Below are 17313 nucleotides of genomic sequence, written 5' to 3'. Positions count from 1 at the left end.
GAAAAAGTCAAATTATCACTTTTTGCAGATAATACAATTATCTACATAGAAAACCCTAAAGACTCCACTATTATTATTATTTCTAAAACTCTATTAGAAATAATAAATACAGTAAAGTTTCAGGATACAAAATCAATGTTCAAAAATCTATAGCATTCTTATACTCTAATACTGAATTGTAAGAAAAAGAAATGAAAAAATCAATTCCTTTTGTAATTTCAACAAAAAAAGAATAACATATCTAGGAAAATCTAATGAAATACGCAAATGACCTATACATTGGAAACTATAAGACATTATTAAAGAAATTGAAGAAGACACAAAGAAATGGAAAGATATTTCATGTTCTTGGATTGGAAGAATCTACATAGTTAAAATGACCTTATTACCTAAAGCATTAAACAGATTTAATGCAATCCCCATCAAAATCCCTTTGGCATATTTTAAAGAAATATTTAAAAAAATCATCAGATTTGTATGGAAGCACAAAAAAAAAAAAAACAAATTGCCAAAGCAATCCTAAGGAAAAAAAATTCTGGAAGTATCACTCTGACTGACTTTAGATTATACTACAAAACAACAATGATCAAAACAGCATGGTATTGGCAGAAAAACAGACACACAGACCAATGGAACAGAATTGAAAGTTCAGAAGTAAACCCCTGTATATATGGGCAAATAATTTTTGACAAAAAGCCAAAAACATAGAATAGAGAAAAGAAAGCCTCTTCAATAAATGGTGCTTGGAAAACTGGAAAACTGGAAAGCCACCTGCAAAAGAGTGAAACTAGACTGTTGTCTAATACTATACACCAAAATTAACTCAAAATGGTTTAAGGACTTGAATATAAGACCTGAAAAATAAAATGCATAGAAGAAAACATAGGAACTAAACCCAAGGACTTTGGACTTAAAGAGGATTTTACGAATTTGACCTTGAAGGCAAAGGACGTAAAAGCAAAAATAAATGAATGGTACTATGTCAAACTAAAACGCTTCTGCACAGCAAAAGAAACCATCAACAAAGCAAAGTGACACCCATCCAAATGGGAGAAAATATTTGCAAACAATGCCTCCGATAAGGTGATAATATCAAAAATATACATAGAATTCATATGACAAAAAAATAAACAATCCAACTAAAAAATGGACAGAGGACCTGAACAGACACTTCTCCCAAGAAGACATATGAATGGCCAGCAGACATATGAAAAGATGATTCACTTCACTAGCTATCAGTGAAATGCAAATCAAAATCACAATGAGATACCACCTCACACTTGTTAGAATGGCTATCAATAATAGGACTAGTAATAACAAGGGTTAGAGAGGTTGTTGGGAAAAAGGAACCTTCATACACTTCTCGTGGGAATGCCAATTTGTACAAGCACTATAGAAAACAGTATGGAGGTTCCTCAAAAACTAAGAATTGAATTACCATATGATCCAGCAATCCCTCTCCTGGGTATTTACCCAAAAGACCTGAAAATGTTTATCCACAAAGACATATGCACCTTATGTTCATAGCAGCATTATTCATGGAGGCCTGTATGTGGAAGCAACCAAAGTATCCTACAATGGAAAACTAGTTAAAGAAGATGTAATACATATATACGTATATACATATGTACATATGTATATACGTATATATGTATATATGTATATATATGTATATATACGTATATATACATATGTACATATGTATATATACGTATATATGTATTACACCCTTGGCTCTTCTGGATCTCCAACTTGCTGACTGCAGATCTTGGAACTCAGCCTCTGTAATCATGTGAGCCAATTCCTTATAATCTCTCTCTGTCTCTCTCTCTCTCTCTCTCTCTATATACGTATATATACATATGTACATATGTATATACATATGTATTATACATATATAAATTGGACTTTATCAAAATAAAAACTTTTATTCTTTGAAGACACTGTTAAAAGAATGAAAAAATAAGCCAAAGACTGGGAGAAAATACAAATTATATATCTAATAAAAGACTTCTATTTAGACTATATAAAGAACTCTCGAAACTGAATAATAAGGAAACAAACCACCCAAAAGTAGGCAAAAGATTTAAATAGGCACTATGACAAATAAGCAAAAGCAAAGATATTCAATATCATTCATTATTAAGAAAATTAAAGTTAAATTAAAAGCATAATTATGTACCACTATACACCTGTTGGAATGGCTCCTTGTTGTTATCGTTGTTATTGTTCAACTGCCAATACCAACTGCTGACAAGGATGCAGAGCACCTGAAACTTTCATACACAGCTGATAGGAATGCAAAATGGCATACTTTGGAAAGCAGTTTGGCAGTTTCTTATAAAGTTAAACATATATTTATGATACAAACCAGAAATCCCACTCCTCAGCATTTACCCAAGTGAAATGAAACCTATGTTCACACAAAAACTTGTACATGAAAGTTTATTGTGACTTCTATAACTGTCAAAATCTGAAAACAGCCAAAGTTCCTTAAACTAGTGAATGGGTAAACCATACGATGGAACACTACACAGCAATAAAAAAGGAACAAACTACTAATACACACAATAAATATATGAATGGAATGGCAACTGCATCATCCAAAGTAAAAGAAGGCGAACTCAAAAGGTTACATACTGTATGAATCCATTTATACAATTTTTACAGAAACAAAACTATAGAGACATCAAATAGATCAGCATTTATCAGAAGCTGAGAGACATGGGGGAACTTTGGAGGCCACAGAATTATTCCATATCCTGATCATAGTTACACAACTATATACTCTTTTTCAAATTTTTCAGAACCGTACACTGAAATTGGTGAATTTTACGTATTTTATAATGGCAAAACACATGCACATGTCTCTGAGCATAAAAAGGGGGAGGATTTGGTATCAGTCCCTTTTCTGTTCCCTTACCAAGCATGCACTGAGCCCCTACTAAGCCCCATATGTATGATATCCCCCAGCTCTGTCATTAGCACCCAAGATGGCACGTCTTGAAAGACCACAGGCAGCTGAGGCTCCCAAAGCAGTACAAGTTCGGCAGCTGTGTAGTCCTCCTGGCCTGAAACTACAAGGTTTCATTGCTCAGCTTAAATAAATGCGTCTGCTTACAACCCACCAGGAGACCAAAATGAAGCTCTCCAAAGCAATTTTATCTTCAGTTTTCAGAACAGTTTTAAAATCCCGTTATGGAGCCAGCATGAGACTAATGCATACAATCTCAGTAATAGAAAAGTAGAATGGGCAAGGACAAATAGATCTAAGTCTCCTATCCAAGAATTATCTTAGGTCAGGCCCACTCTGATCCTATTGTCCCCCATCCTGCTCCCAATGAAAATTCTATAAGCATATCAGAACAGTGCTGAAAAGTGGGCATGTATTTTCTCGAGTATGGAATAATTTCTACTGAGAGATCTTCCCGCTACAGCTTGTCAATCAAATTTGTTTGTCAGGCAAATTAAAAGTAGTTACTAAATATGCAACCCTGAGCTGCTGTTTTCTTGTTACTCCGATCAATCCCACTCCTTCATCCTGAAATCTGCTAAGGGCAGCCACATTCTCCACAGTTCCCCAGTGCCTAGGACAGCTCCCAACACATATTATGCTGCTAATGAATCAATAAATGAGTGAATGAACAAATATAAAGCCATTCAAAATTCATTTCTTAACAAAATAAAATCTGTTAAAGAAAAGAAGGTATTCATTGAATGTTTCTCCCCAGTGTAGTTGTGGCTGAGGAGACACAAAGAAAGATCAATTCTTCTGATAGGACAACTTGAGGGGAAATCTTTAATAGTTTACTTGGCCCAGGAACATTCAGGAGGCTGCCAAGCCCCCTCTCCTACAAACAGGGTTGTCTAGGTGATTCAGATGTCTACTGGGGCTTCCCAAACTCTAGACCTCTACTAAGATTGAACAAAACCCCTAAGTCCATAGTTTATAAAGTTTAAAGCCTTCGCCAAGCTTTTGCAAAACCCAGAAGGGCTTACGTGAAAATGGCCAGTGCTCCTTCTGGGCTTTCTTCCACTCAGTCTTCTCTATTGTGCACCACATCCACCCATCCAGATGTTAACTTAAGCCTTCTTCCCAGTTCTCTCTCATACAGAGAGAGAGAGAGAGAGAGAGACAGAGAGACAGAGAGACAGAGAGACAGAGAGACAGAGACAGAGAGAGACAGAGAGACAGAGAGACAGAGAAAGAGAGAGACAGAGAGAGAAAGAGAGAGAACACGTCACATGAAAACTTTTACAAAATATTGGTGTGTGCAGCAAAGTTCACTAAAGACTGAGGAAGGGTTTTCATTCCTGTTTCCTCTCAATGACCTCATCCCCAGGGGCACCTCCCCTAGTCCCTGGGAACTGGAGATTTCACCATTTGCCTGCTACACCTCTCCAGTCCCTGGGAACTGGAGATTTCACCATTTGCCTGCTACCCTTTCTTCCTTTATCTGCCTCCTTCTTCTTCCCTCCTCCTCTTTCAAAGGACAAAAATTAAAAAACCAAATTATTCTCATTGTTTATTCAGAGAATCTCAAAATCCCTTTGTGTGACTGGATCCTTCTATCATCCATGCCCTTGGGGTCTCACCTTCTTCCTCAGTGGTTTTTCATGGTCTTTTCCCAAAGACAGTTCTTCCCAGGGATAAACAGAGAGCCAAATGTTAAAATAACTGCTGGTCCTGCACCAACCACAGAAAGAGTCAGGAGGACCCTCTGACCTAGGTCTGTCACCACCCTTTCATTCCAGTAACTCCCTGATGGAAAAGAACACAGGTCCAAGACTGCACCTTCCTTAACTCACTTTACAGTATGAGTCCAAGTAGTTGGACCTAATCCTTTAGTATCTTGGTACAGGACTCACTGAGCAATTATCCCACACCTTTTATGCATATGTCCTCCAATGTCCTGCTTTTCTCTCTGAGCATAAATGTCCTCCTCCCCTGCCTTAGGATCCCAGAGTCCTCCCACTCTCAAACGTTGTCAGGACCCAAGACATGAAGTACCACCCATGACTTACGCAGTACCTCCTCTGACCTTCAGAGAAGTCTCTGCTCTCTCCTTGGGACTCTGGTATCAGAGTCAAAAATTAGGCTGCTTTAGAACTGCAAGGAATTTGTGTGGGAGCTAAGCTGAGAAGCCCATCTATTCTTGGGTGATGGGGCATAATGCAACCCCTGCAGAGTGACATAATAGCAGGGTGGCCGGTGAGACCAAAACTGGCAGGCCCTGGGACCCTTTCCAGACCTGTATGCAACTTAGCACATAACAACTTTATTTCTACTGCCAGAAAAAATCTTCTTAGTAGATTGTTAGATTAAGATGCTTTATTGCCATCTGTTGGAAATTTATAATAAATATACAAACCTACCAAGTAAATGGTACCTCCTTAGATGTGGAACTATTATGCAGTGTTCATGTTGCACAACAGTGTAAACCTGCACTTATCCCAGAGGACAGACTCAAGTCATAGGCACTGCAGTTACCAGGAGGGTCCATGTGCACAGTACAACATCTGACCATTGATATAGCACAGCCATGCGCTCCTTCACCATGTGCCCAGACCCTTGCTGAGTATAAGAATAATTACAAAGGGTGGGAGGTTGTCTCATGATATTCTCAGCCTTTGTAAAAAAAAAAATGCCCTGGAAAAATTAACTTTAAATAGGTTGAGATCGTAAAACAGCAGTGATACTATATCCTGGAGAGAAATCAAACCAATGTCCGTGTATTAACTGTCTTTTATTTTCTGTATTCTAATTCTTTGACATCTGTGGCCATGCCAGCTCCTAAGGGACTGCCTCTCCGAGGGATGGCCAGTTCCTAGAGATAATAAACAACTTACTTGCGAATTCAATTTTCAAATACAAGCCACTCAATCCAGAGCCCACACTGCACCACCCCTTCTATTTGACTCTTACAGTGCTCTCACACTCCTGGCCACTATCCCCTTGCCCTCAACACTCTGGGGTCAGGTACCAGACAATTAGGAACAGCCCCTCTGCCTCAGAGACTACTGAGATGATTCAAACTAGCCAATCCTAAATCGCTGATCCTGCCTCACCCACTTCTTGGAAATCACAATAAGGATCTTGCCCATTTCCACTCACTTATTCTGCCTCCTGACCCACCCTGGTGCTCCACCATGTGGCCCTATGTGGTACAGCATGCCCCCTCCTCAGGGATTGTGCATAACAAACTATCTTTTCAATGGCAGTCATCTCCTGATCTCTTGGCCTTACTATACTTCAAATTTCTTTGATACACTATATTTTAAAATAGTCTGTAATCAACATACTAAATGAATGCCTATTTTCAAAATGAACATATGTCTAACCCAATTGTCTATCTCTGGACGATATGGGGCTCCTCGCCAAATCCTAGTAGGCCCCTACAACTTGCCCCACCAGTACCCACCCCAACCTCCTGGCTCAACCAGGCACTGCACACCCCTCCTTTCACACCCTACTTGCCATGGCCTAGTCTGATTTCTTCCTGGGCATTAGCTGCACTATCTGCCTGCTTTGCATTGGACAAACATTTCAAACTAGATCTCTCATTTTAAAAGACACCTTCTCACACTCTAACTGAGTCCTTCTTGGGTGGTGAAATATACATGGAGCTCCCATTTCAGGATCTGAAACTTATCTCAGCCCCACCATTCAGTACCCATGTGATACCAGGCAAATTAGGGAGGGAACATGAGACTTAAGAACAAGAGCTTGAAAGCCAGCCACCTGGGTTTAAATGTTATATCTTCCTCTTACCAGCTGGGTAATGCTCAACAAGCTTCTTAACCTCCCTGTGTCTCAGTTTCTTCATATGTAAGATAAGAATAATAATAATAAAACCCACTTCATAGAGTTAAACATGTAAATATATGTATAGCCCTGAAAGTAGTACCTGGCACTAAGTAAATGTTAGCTATAATCATCCAACTTTTAAAGAGTTGTATACCCCAATTATAAAGTGGAAAAAGAAATGGAACCATTTATTTCAGTGTTGTGAAGATGAGATGTCACTAGTCAGATCAAGTACATGGCCCAATAAATACTAGCTATTGTCATTATTATCACTGCCCATCCAAATCTCGCCTTCCTTCAGGGACCAGTCCGAGCTCACTTTTGAAGACCTCTTGTTGCTCTGGTGCCTTCTGGTCTCTCTCTTTTGAACAACGATGATTACTTCTCATCATTGCTATAGGTTACTTCCTGTCTTCCAACAGTCTCCTGTTGCTCCATATGTATGTCTGTCTCTTTAGCTTCATTTTAAGTGCTCAAGGGCCATGACTGAGTTTTGTGCCTTCCTGAATCTATGACAGTGACTTGCTTCGATCTAAACCTGATAAGTGTTAGTAACCACCCACTGAACTAAAGTAGAGGACCTGATGCACAATCTTTGATCCTTTCCCAAGGAGTAAGTATTGAGTCTCGGATTTCAGCTAATACCAGTAGGTATATAGGGCACGAGGGAAAACAAACCAAGAGGACCTATACTTAGGTCTCAAAAGTTGCACACTATGGACATCACAAACCATTCATTATAATAAAAAATCCACAGCAAGCTTCTTTGGTTTGACCAATCACAGTATTTTCTTAGACTATGAATACAGACACTCTTAGACAGTTTCTAGTTTGCCATAGTCCCAATTCCCCGCTAATACTTAAACCCATTCATGTATGTGATCTGGGCACTGTAGCCTTAAAGTTTATGGCCCCCGTCAGTTGCTTAGAGTTCAGGTAAACAATGACTTTATAGTCTGGCAGTCTAGCTTTTTCCCATACATTCCTAAAAGTATTTTATCATTAAAGTTATCCATTTCCCTTGGAAGCTTCAGTCATAGCTCTGAGGGAGGTCACAGGAAAACCGGATGGTTTATCCTCTTTATATCCCCTGTGCAGGCATACACAGTGGCTATTCAGTGTTCTGTCGCTTTAAAGTGCAGTAAAAAGAGGAGCCCTAAATGCAGAGTCCGCACAGGTCCTCCAGAAGGCCCTGGGTAACACAGCTACCCCAGGGCTCAGAGATCCTAGCTTTCTTAGAGCCCAGTCTCAGAGGCTGAGAGCAGAGGTGGCCTATTGCTGCCTCAATCCCCACAGGACGCCGAACCTAGAATCACAAAGGCATCAGCAATTCATCAAATGTAATCACCACAAATTATATCCATAGGGACTGGATGGAGTTAATAAGCTACAGGATAAGTGGATACATTTCTGATTAGAATTTCTCAGCCCTGAGCTATCCGGTGTAATGAAAGTCATCGCGGGGGAAATAAAAGGTAAGGGAGGAGGAAGAAGGGAAGCAGGCAGGCAATAGTTTAGTTCCCTACTCTGATCTCTAGATTGAAGGAGCACAGGGTTTCTCTATAATTCATTTTCCCTTGAGCTCCTGCAACCTCATATTTCTCTCTCCTGGGACTAGCTGTAGCACAGTCCCACAGCAGTCTCTCTTTTTAACAGACTTCCCCAGGCCCCATAAATGGTATTTTCCACACTCTTCCTGGGTGATTCAAATGCACAGCTTGGTTTCAGAAGACTTGCACCAGTAAAAAGCAGACAGTAAAAATTAAAAATTGCCTTTTGTGGGGGAGGGGGGTCTTTCTTTGATGTTTTTAAAAGAGTTTTATACATTTTTGTAACAAACACCACTAAGGGGCCTCTAACATTGCAGTATTGATCTACCCATCATTCATTATTTATCCCATATTTTGTGCTTTGCCCCATCTCTGCACAGAATACAGAAAGATGAAAAAGATCCAGCTTCTGCCCAAGGGGAACTCATAGGGTACAGAGAGCAAAAAGGCAAGCAACAGAATAAGGATACAGCAGGTTTGTGCTTGAATGCAGGGTACCATCAGAGTGCTGAGGTGAAAGTGGTTTAAATAAGGGGCGGGGGATCCAGAGGAGGTTTCCTGGAGGAAGTAGTGAGATGGTCTCAAGAAAGAACTGGATGGGAAAGAAAGGAGGGATCCCAGCACACAGGGGACATCAGCAAAGCAAAAAGACCTTAGTGCTGTAGCAGACAACAGTTGACCACCAAATCCATTCTGCCGCAGCGTTATTGGAGCATTGTTGTTGGGCATATGTCTGCACAGGCAAGCACACATTTCCCAGCCTCCCTCAGACCTAAGTGCAAGTCAAAGGATGTAAACAGGAGTTATGTGTGCAACTTCTGAGTCGTCTCCATCTTAAAAGGCCAGCAGCCTTTTCAGGAAGGACTTTAACTAAAGAAGTTAAACAATTCATTTGGATTTTTGAAAGTTCCCTCCAGTGGCCAGTGCAGAAGGTGAATTGTCAGAGAGACAGAAGCCATGGAAATTTATAAGAAGTTTCCTTCCATTCCTCAGACAAAAGGTAATGCTCTTCCTGAATTCCACCAGTGGAGGAAGAGAAGGAAGCAGCAAGACACCCGACATGCAAGGAGGCAAAAGTGACGGAGTCTGAATGCCAGAGTAAGGGGAAGAAATATGGGTCTGACTTGGGTGACTAAGGTCACCCAACCTTAAATCTCAAAATACAGGTTCATATCTCATGTTACCTCCACCATTGCATCCTTGTGCCCCATGTGAGACAGCATCCATCCACAGCCAGCACTATTCTTCTGATAATGCCAGACACCACCAGATCTCTGGGGACCAACCTGAACATCCCCAGGAGATTGTCCTGAATTCATCAAGGGAAGCTCACCAGACATATCAAATCGTTTGGGGGGTCACAGGAAAACCTCATACCTCCTGGTCTCTAGAGCATAGAGGAAGGGACAGAATATCTACAAGCAACTGAAAACAATCTATAAAACAAAGGAATCCTAAAAGAAAATACTGGATTTCTTCCTAAAATGTTGAGTTAGAAAATGTTTGACCAGCAGGGATAGTAAAAGTTTAGAAGAGAGAGCAAGAGAAGCCTTGCACATACATCATGTGTTAATCTTCATCTATCTCCTGACTCCTCCACTGGGAAGATTCCTTTCAACTGGAAATAAATAACTCAAAGATCAGGGATATTATCAGAGCACTTGATCTGGACTGTGACCTTCCACTTTTCTCTATTTATTTTTGAGATTAATCAGAGTCTTTACTGGTCTCATGTCAACAAACAATAGGCTTTTCCAATATATACCACCTGCACATCCAATATATCCAAGAAAATAAAAATATGTCAACAGGGATTAGTACCCATGAATCACCAGGAGCCAAGTCAAAGTGTTGTAGATTTTAATCACCCCAACCATCTATCTCTTCTAAATGGAAAAGAGTTTGCTTCAGCCAGCCTCTGCTCATGAAAAGGAAATGTGATCTAACCAGCCATAGTTTTGACAAAACATTCAGTTAAAGAATAATTGAGTTTTAATGGCTACATCATGCATAAATGCAGGTCTCGAAGCTGAAACATAAGCTTAATTGGAATAAATAAGAAAAAGAAAGAAAAGAAAGAAGGCATAAAGGAAGGAAGACAAGTTGAGAGAAGGGGGAAGGAAGAAAAGAAAAGAAAGGTGGGAAGAAAATACCAGCAGAACACGTGCACTTTTCTTCATAGAATGTTTGGGAGACCCCTGGACCTCAGACAATGTGATGGGGCTTCCCACACTGCAGCCTTCCTCGGAGTATTCAGCAACCTATATGCCTCCTCAAGGACCTAGTTTCTCCAGCTGTAACATTGTGGACAGGGAAGGCAAGTGTGTGATATGTGACACAGGTGACATTGCAAATCATTAAAGAAATGACAGATCATTCCATATATGGTGCTGGAACATTTTTGATAATTTAAATGGAAAACAGTAAAATCAAACTGCCTAAAAGGAAACCTAGAAGAATTAGAGACCTACTGTGCAAAGCAAAATTTTAAGCTTTTAGAAAAAGACATAGAATATCTTTTAACTCCTAGGTAAGAAAGACTTTATAAAGAAGTCACAAACAGCACAACCCATATAGGAGAACACTGGTAAACTTGACTATATTAAACTTTTAAACTTTGAACAACAAATATCATCATAAACAAAATAAAAAACTAGACAGACTGGAGGAAAAATCAGTCTTTAACCTTTTCTCATTTAAAAAAAAAAAGCACAGCTTGCTGCCAGCATTAATTTAACATCATGCGTAGGAATGCTACATTTTCTAGGATTTGATATTTTCAGTGTTCAAGAATTACTATATTTTGTAAATATAAATACCACTACTGAAAACAGATTGCTATAAATAGAATGATGTCATTTATTTCCAAAGACTATCGATATACTAGTGTAATACAAAAACAAAAATAAAAGAGAGATATTTTATGGCAAATTTGGGGTGAGGTTAGGACTATAATCTGAGAGTAAATGTTGGAGGCACCACCGGCTCAGGGCAAACAAGAAATGGGTTTTAAAAAGACACAATAAATAAGAAATAAGCAGAGAAACACTGGCAAGCTACAAAGGAAACCAAAGGGCCAGTAAACATATGAAAAGATATTCAGTCTCACAGGGAATCAGGATAAAATGAAAATTTAAAAAACAGCCACCATTTTCCAATAAGGAATTGAGGGGAAAAAATCTGATAATACCAAGTGTTGATGAGAATGGGGAGAAACAGGAACTCCCCTTAACAAGTAGCTGATGCATCCCGGGAATCTGATCCAGTAATTTTGTTGAGAATATTCACTAAAGCAGTTCTTACTTATGCTAACAAGGAGATGTGGACAGGAATGTTGCCAGCAGCTTTGTTTATAATAACAACAAAAAAGACTGAAAACACCCTAAAGCTCTATCAACAGGAGAATGGATAAATGGCTTATGGTATATTCAATCAATAGAAATCCCAACAACATACTTAAAAGGGAAAAGCAGATGCAGAGGGATACAGTTCTTTAATTTCATTCATGAAACATTTTAAACATTAACATTTTACAACAGTGGTGTATGTTGTCGGTGATATACATATATGTGGTAAGTGTGTGAGACATGCATGGGCACGATAACACCACTTTCAGCATGTGGTTTACATATGGGGTGAGACAGAAAGAGATGGGATCAGGGAGGGTGAAATGAGGAAGGTTAACTGCATCTAGAATATTATATTTCCTAAGACTTGATCAATAGGGCATAATATTATAATTTATCAAATCTGGAACATGAGTACATACTTATTTATTATCTCATGTATATATTTTTTAATTCTTTGAAATATTTTATGATAATATTTTTTAACGAGGGATTAGTCTTAATCAGCTTTCCCCAGAGTATTTCCAATGAACTTGTATTATTATAACTGTTCTCCCAAAAAGATTTCATCATAAGATATATTTGGGAAGGCTGCCTTCTAAATCTTCCTTCTTGAGCCTTCTCATGCATGTGAACATATTCAGGGTCTTGAGAAGTTCTTCAGTAAAGAAACTGTTTAACTTTGTGGATCTCGGCATTTCCCAAACTTGCATTCCTTTTCAGCCTCTCAACTCACAGACATGGGTTTCCCTAGAATATATTTTAGAAAATGCTAGTCTAAAAGAGCTCCCACATTTGTGCTGGTGAACTCCATGTAACAATGACTATTGCACCTCAAGAATCTGATCCATAAAGCCAGGCAGATGGGGAAGAAAAGTGGGTGTGTTTTGAGGAACAATGAGAACTCACCACAAGTCATGCTTATGGCAATTTCAATATTAGAGATTTTTCACTTTCGTCTTCATTGTCCCTCTTCATACACCTCGAAAACTGTTTCTCCTCCTATGTGCCCCATTTCACTTGGTAGGCACCACTAATCTATAAGTCAACAAAGACATGCTAGGCTCCTCTCTTTGTGATTCCCTCACCTACATAGGCACTGAGCCTACTATCTCTGTGCCTTCCACATGCTTTTAACCCCCGCTCCATTCTCTTGCCATGCCCAGGTTAAAGTCTCCACCATCTGCAATCTGGATGAGAGTACCAGGCTCCCAATGGTCCTCCTGACTCCTGTGTCTTTCCCTCCAGCATAACCTCCATGCTGCAGGTCAGTCTATAATGTAAATGTGACAACAGCACTTCCTGAGTCCCCATCACCCTCAAAACCCTTTGTACTATCTGAATCCTGCTCCCACCTCCATCCTAATCACCCTTTACCCACTCTTCCTCACAACTTAAAACCAGGCAATTTGAAATCACTAATTGCTGTTCCCAAGACATGCCAAGGGGTCCACATTCCCATGTTTAGCTCAAGCTGTCCCCTCTCCCTGGAATGCTCTCTCACCCTTCTTGGCCTGGCCAGTGGCTGACTCAGACATTCTCTCTTGCAGATGCCTAATTGCCTTTCCAATGTGCTCTCCAAGCTCCTGGAAGGTAACTTTTTCACATGGACACACATTGAAATGAACTAAACAAGAAAAAGTTAACAGCTATTTCCGCAGCTGGGCGCATAAGAAAAAAGAGTGAGAAGTGAGGGAGGTACATGGAGAAACTTTGAAATTTTGCTTATGGCATCCTTGCAGTCTTGATGGATTTAAGTGTTCTAAACATTTCTGACACATAAAACAAAATAAATCTAGATTTCAAAATCAGATGTTAGACTGCCTTTTGGCTTCACAGGAATAATAAAGCATTATGAGACTTTAAAGTTCATAAAATTTAAGATTTTTCTATTAGTTTTCACAATTGTCTTCTCTTCTCTCCCTGTAAACACAACTAACCATCACATAAAATGAATATGATCCTTGGCCCCCAAGCCGAGAATCTTCAGGGATCAGGGTGGGGTCATGAGAATCAGTTAATGAGTTTAATAAAAATAATAGAAATGTATTATATTCATATGGAATGTTACACTTTTGCAAAGCATTTTCCCACATTCTAATTTGTTTGGCATTCACATCATCATGAGACAGATGGAGGAGGTATGGTTTCCATTTTGCAGAAAAGAAGAGTGAGGCCAGAGAGGTTAATGGCTGGTTTGCACATTTCGTGATTAAATTTAAAACTGAAACCAGAAGCTATTATTTATAATAGTTAACATGTATCATTTACCATATGACAATCACGTTCTATGCTTAATCTTCCCAGTCATATGAGGAAGTGGGTGCTATTATTATCCTCCCCACTTAATGATGAGAAAACTGAGTTTCTTTCCATTCGACCATAACTCTACACAAGGAAGGAGACTCCATCAGCTCTGGTTCTTGGTTATAAGTGACAGAAACTGACCCTCGCTGTTTTAAGCATAAAGCATTTTTATTCAAAGTAATTGTGTTTGGATGCAAATGACTTCTTGGTGTCAGAAAAAATTCTACTACTTTCATAGTTCATCTTTATCATATTTTTAAATTCACTATTGTTTTCTCTGAATTTTCTCTCTTTTATAACAGCTTTATTGAAGTATAATAGACAATTAGTTGCTCATACTTACATTGTATAATTCAATGAGTTTTTTTCCAGTTATTGTTGGTATACAATAATATATTAGTTTCAGTTGTACAGCATAGTGATTAGAGATCTATATAACTCACAAAGTGATCATCCCACAAAGTCTAGTACCCTTCTTCCTCCTTACACATTTATTGCAACATTATTAACTGTTTTCCTTATGCTACACTTTATAACTCCATAACTATTTTGTATCTATCCATTTGTACTTCTTAATCCCTTTGCCCTTTTTTACCATCCCCCCAACTACCCTCCCATCAATAGCCCTCAAAATATTCTCTGTGTCTATGAGTTTGTTTTTGTTATTGTTGTTGTTGTTTATTTTGTTTATTGAGATTCCACATGTACATGAAATCATGTGGTATTTGTCTTTCTCTATCTGACTTACTTTATTCAGTGCAATACCCTCTAGGTTCATCAAGGCAATATCTTTTTCCATCTCCTTCCTTTTAGTCTCTGTGTGTTTTAATCTGAAGTGAGTCTCTTGTAGGCAGCATATGTAGGGGTCTTGTTTTCTTATCCATTCAACCACTCTATCTTTTGGTTGGAGCATTTAATTCTTTTCCATTTGAGGTACTTGTTGATAGGTATGTAGTTATTACCATTCTATATTCACATTTTTGATACACGCTTTTTCTTCTTAAAGAAGTCCCTCCAACATTTCCTGTAATACTGGCTTGGTATTGACAAATTCCTTTAGCTAATTTTTGTCTGGAAAGCTCTTTATCTGTCCTTCAACTCTAAATGATAGCTTTTCTGGATAAAATAATCTTAGTTGTAGATCCTGGGTTTTCATCACTTTGAATATTTTTTGTCAAGCCCTTCTGTCCTGCATAGTTTCTTTTGAGAAATCAGCTGCCAGTCTTATGAAAGCTCCCTTATAGGTAATAAACTGTTCTTCTCTTGCCATTTTTAAGATTTTAAAGATTTTTTTAAGATTCTCTCTTTGTATTTAACCTTTGGCATTTTTATTATGGTGTGGACCGATTTGGGTTCATCCTTTTTGGGACTCTCTGAGTTTCCTGGGATGGTATGTCTAATTCCTTCACAAGATGAGGGAAGTTCTCCATCATTCTTTCTTCAAATGGGTTTTCAACTTCTTGTCTCCCTCTTTTCCTTCAGGTACCCCTATGATGTGGATGTTTTTACATTTAATTTGTCCCATAGGCTCCTTAAATTATAATCATATTCTTGGCTTTTTTTCTTGCCACTCTGATTGGGTGTCCTTGGCTTCCTCATCCTCTATATTGGTGGTCTGATCCTCTGCTTCATCTACTTTGTTGATTCCCTCTAATATACTCTTCATCTCAGATAATGTTTTCTTCATTTTTAACTGGTTCCCTTTTATAATTTCCATTTCCATTTTGTTTTTTATCTCTTTGTTAAAGTTCTCACTGAGTTCATCTACACTTCCCCTAAGTTCATTAAGCACCTTTATAATCAGTGTTTTGAACGCTGCATCTGTTAGATTGCTCAACTCCATTGTTCCTGGATCTCTATCTGGTTCTTCTATATGAGACCTGCTTCTTTGTCTCCCCATTTCAGCTACTTTTCTGTGTCTGTTTCTATGTACTAAGCAAAGCTCCTAAGTCTCCCAGTCTTATTAGTGTGGTTTTGTGTAGTAGGTGTCTAGTAGCACAGTCCTAAGAGGGGTTCAGCTACAGGCCGATTTTAGCCCCAGTATGTGCCCCTCTGGAGCTACCTGTTAAGATTCAGTAAGCAATCCACAGATGCTGTGCTTATAGTTTCCCCAAGAGGCCATGTTAGAAACCAAGGCCAACTGCCACCAGTGTGAGGCTTGGAGCTGCTCAATGAGGAGCACAGGACATGCCGAGGATACAACTGGTGGCTTGTGTGGGGCCACTAGTTGGGAAAGGTGTAGTTTCAGGGAATCCTCTGGGCAGAGTGACCTCTGTCTTTCAGTTAAATGATGTCTCAGCCATAGCAGGTTGTGTCCGCACACTGGGAGAGGGGAGGGCTCAACAGAGGAACAGTGGATACTGCCATCACTTCTGCCTAGGAAAAAGCTTCACCTCTGGCCCTCACTCCAACAACTCAATGTCCTCCTGCATGTCCCTGGTGACCCCTGAGCAGCCAACCAAGAGCTGGTGATCAGAGCAAGCAAGTTCGTCACCACAAAAGTCTGGTCATGGACACAGCCTCTTTAAAAAGAACGTCTGCAGCTGCCATAGTCTCTGTCCAAGTCAGCTGCTCCAGACCAGGCAGCCTAACGTCCTCACCCTCTCTTACCTCCTACTGTTACAGAGTGATTTCTTTTTTCTCTCCCTAGTTGTAGGGCTTCTGTTCATCCAGTCCCCAGGCAACTCTTCTCGCTGTTTGCTCTGTGTTTCCGTCAGAACTTTGATGTGGTCACAAGAGGAGATGTACAGAGACTCTATCATCTATGCCATTTTGCCTGATCTCTCTCTTTTCTTTAATCGAAAATTTAAAGTTGACTAAAGTTGATATACTTCATATATCTCCCAAGTACTAATTTTATTGGAGTGTTCTAAATCTAAAACATCTTTCCAAATTGCAGATTGTTTTATCAATTTTTGAATTAATTTTGCATCCCATTTGTAAAATAAAAATATTTGGGATAACTGACCAACACTCAGGAGAAGACAGAGAACCACTCTGAGACTGCATCCAGAAGCAAAGCTCAAGTTCACTGCAAACCTGGGCTGCCTCGCCTATACCACCCATCTCCCTACCCTCTTTGCACACTGCACAGGAGCCTACTGGATCTCTGCTTGTCACTCAGAGCTAGGGCAACCTCATGACTGGCAGTGGCTAAGTCCTATGCCTGCCCCAGTAGGGAGGAAGGTGGGAAGCATGACAATCTGCATTTCTAGCTTCGACTATGAGAAGTGGGCTCAGACACATAAGGTGGGGAATCTCCCAAACACAAGCAAGGAGCTTATTCAGTTTGGTAGACCCC

The sequence above is a fragment of the Pteropus alecto genome, unplaced genomic scaffold (assembly GCF_000325575.1).
Source record: "Pteropus alecto unplaced genomic scaffold, ASM32557v1 scaffold153, whole genome shotgun sequence".
In the NCBI taxonomy this organism is placed as follows: Eukaryota; Metazoa; Chordata; class Mammalia; order Chiroptera; family Pteropodidae; genus Pteropus; species Pteropus alecto.
This window is presented reverse-complemented; position numbering follows the sequence as displayed.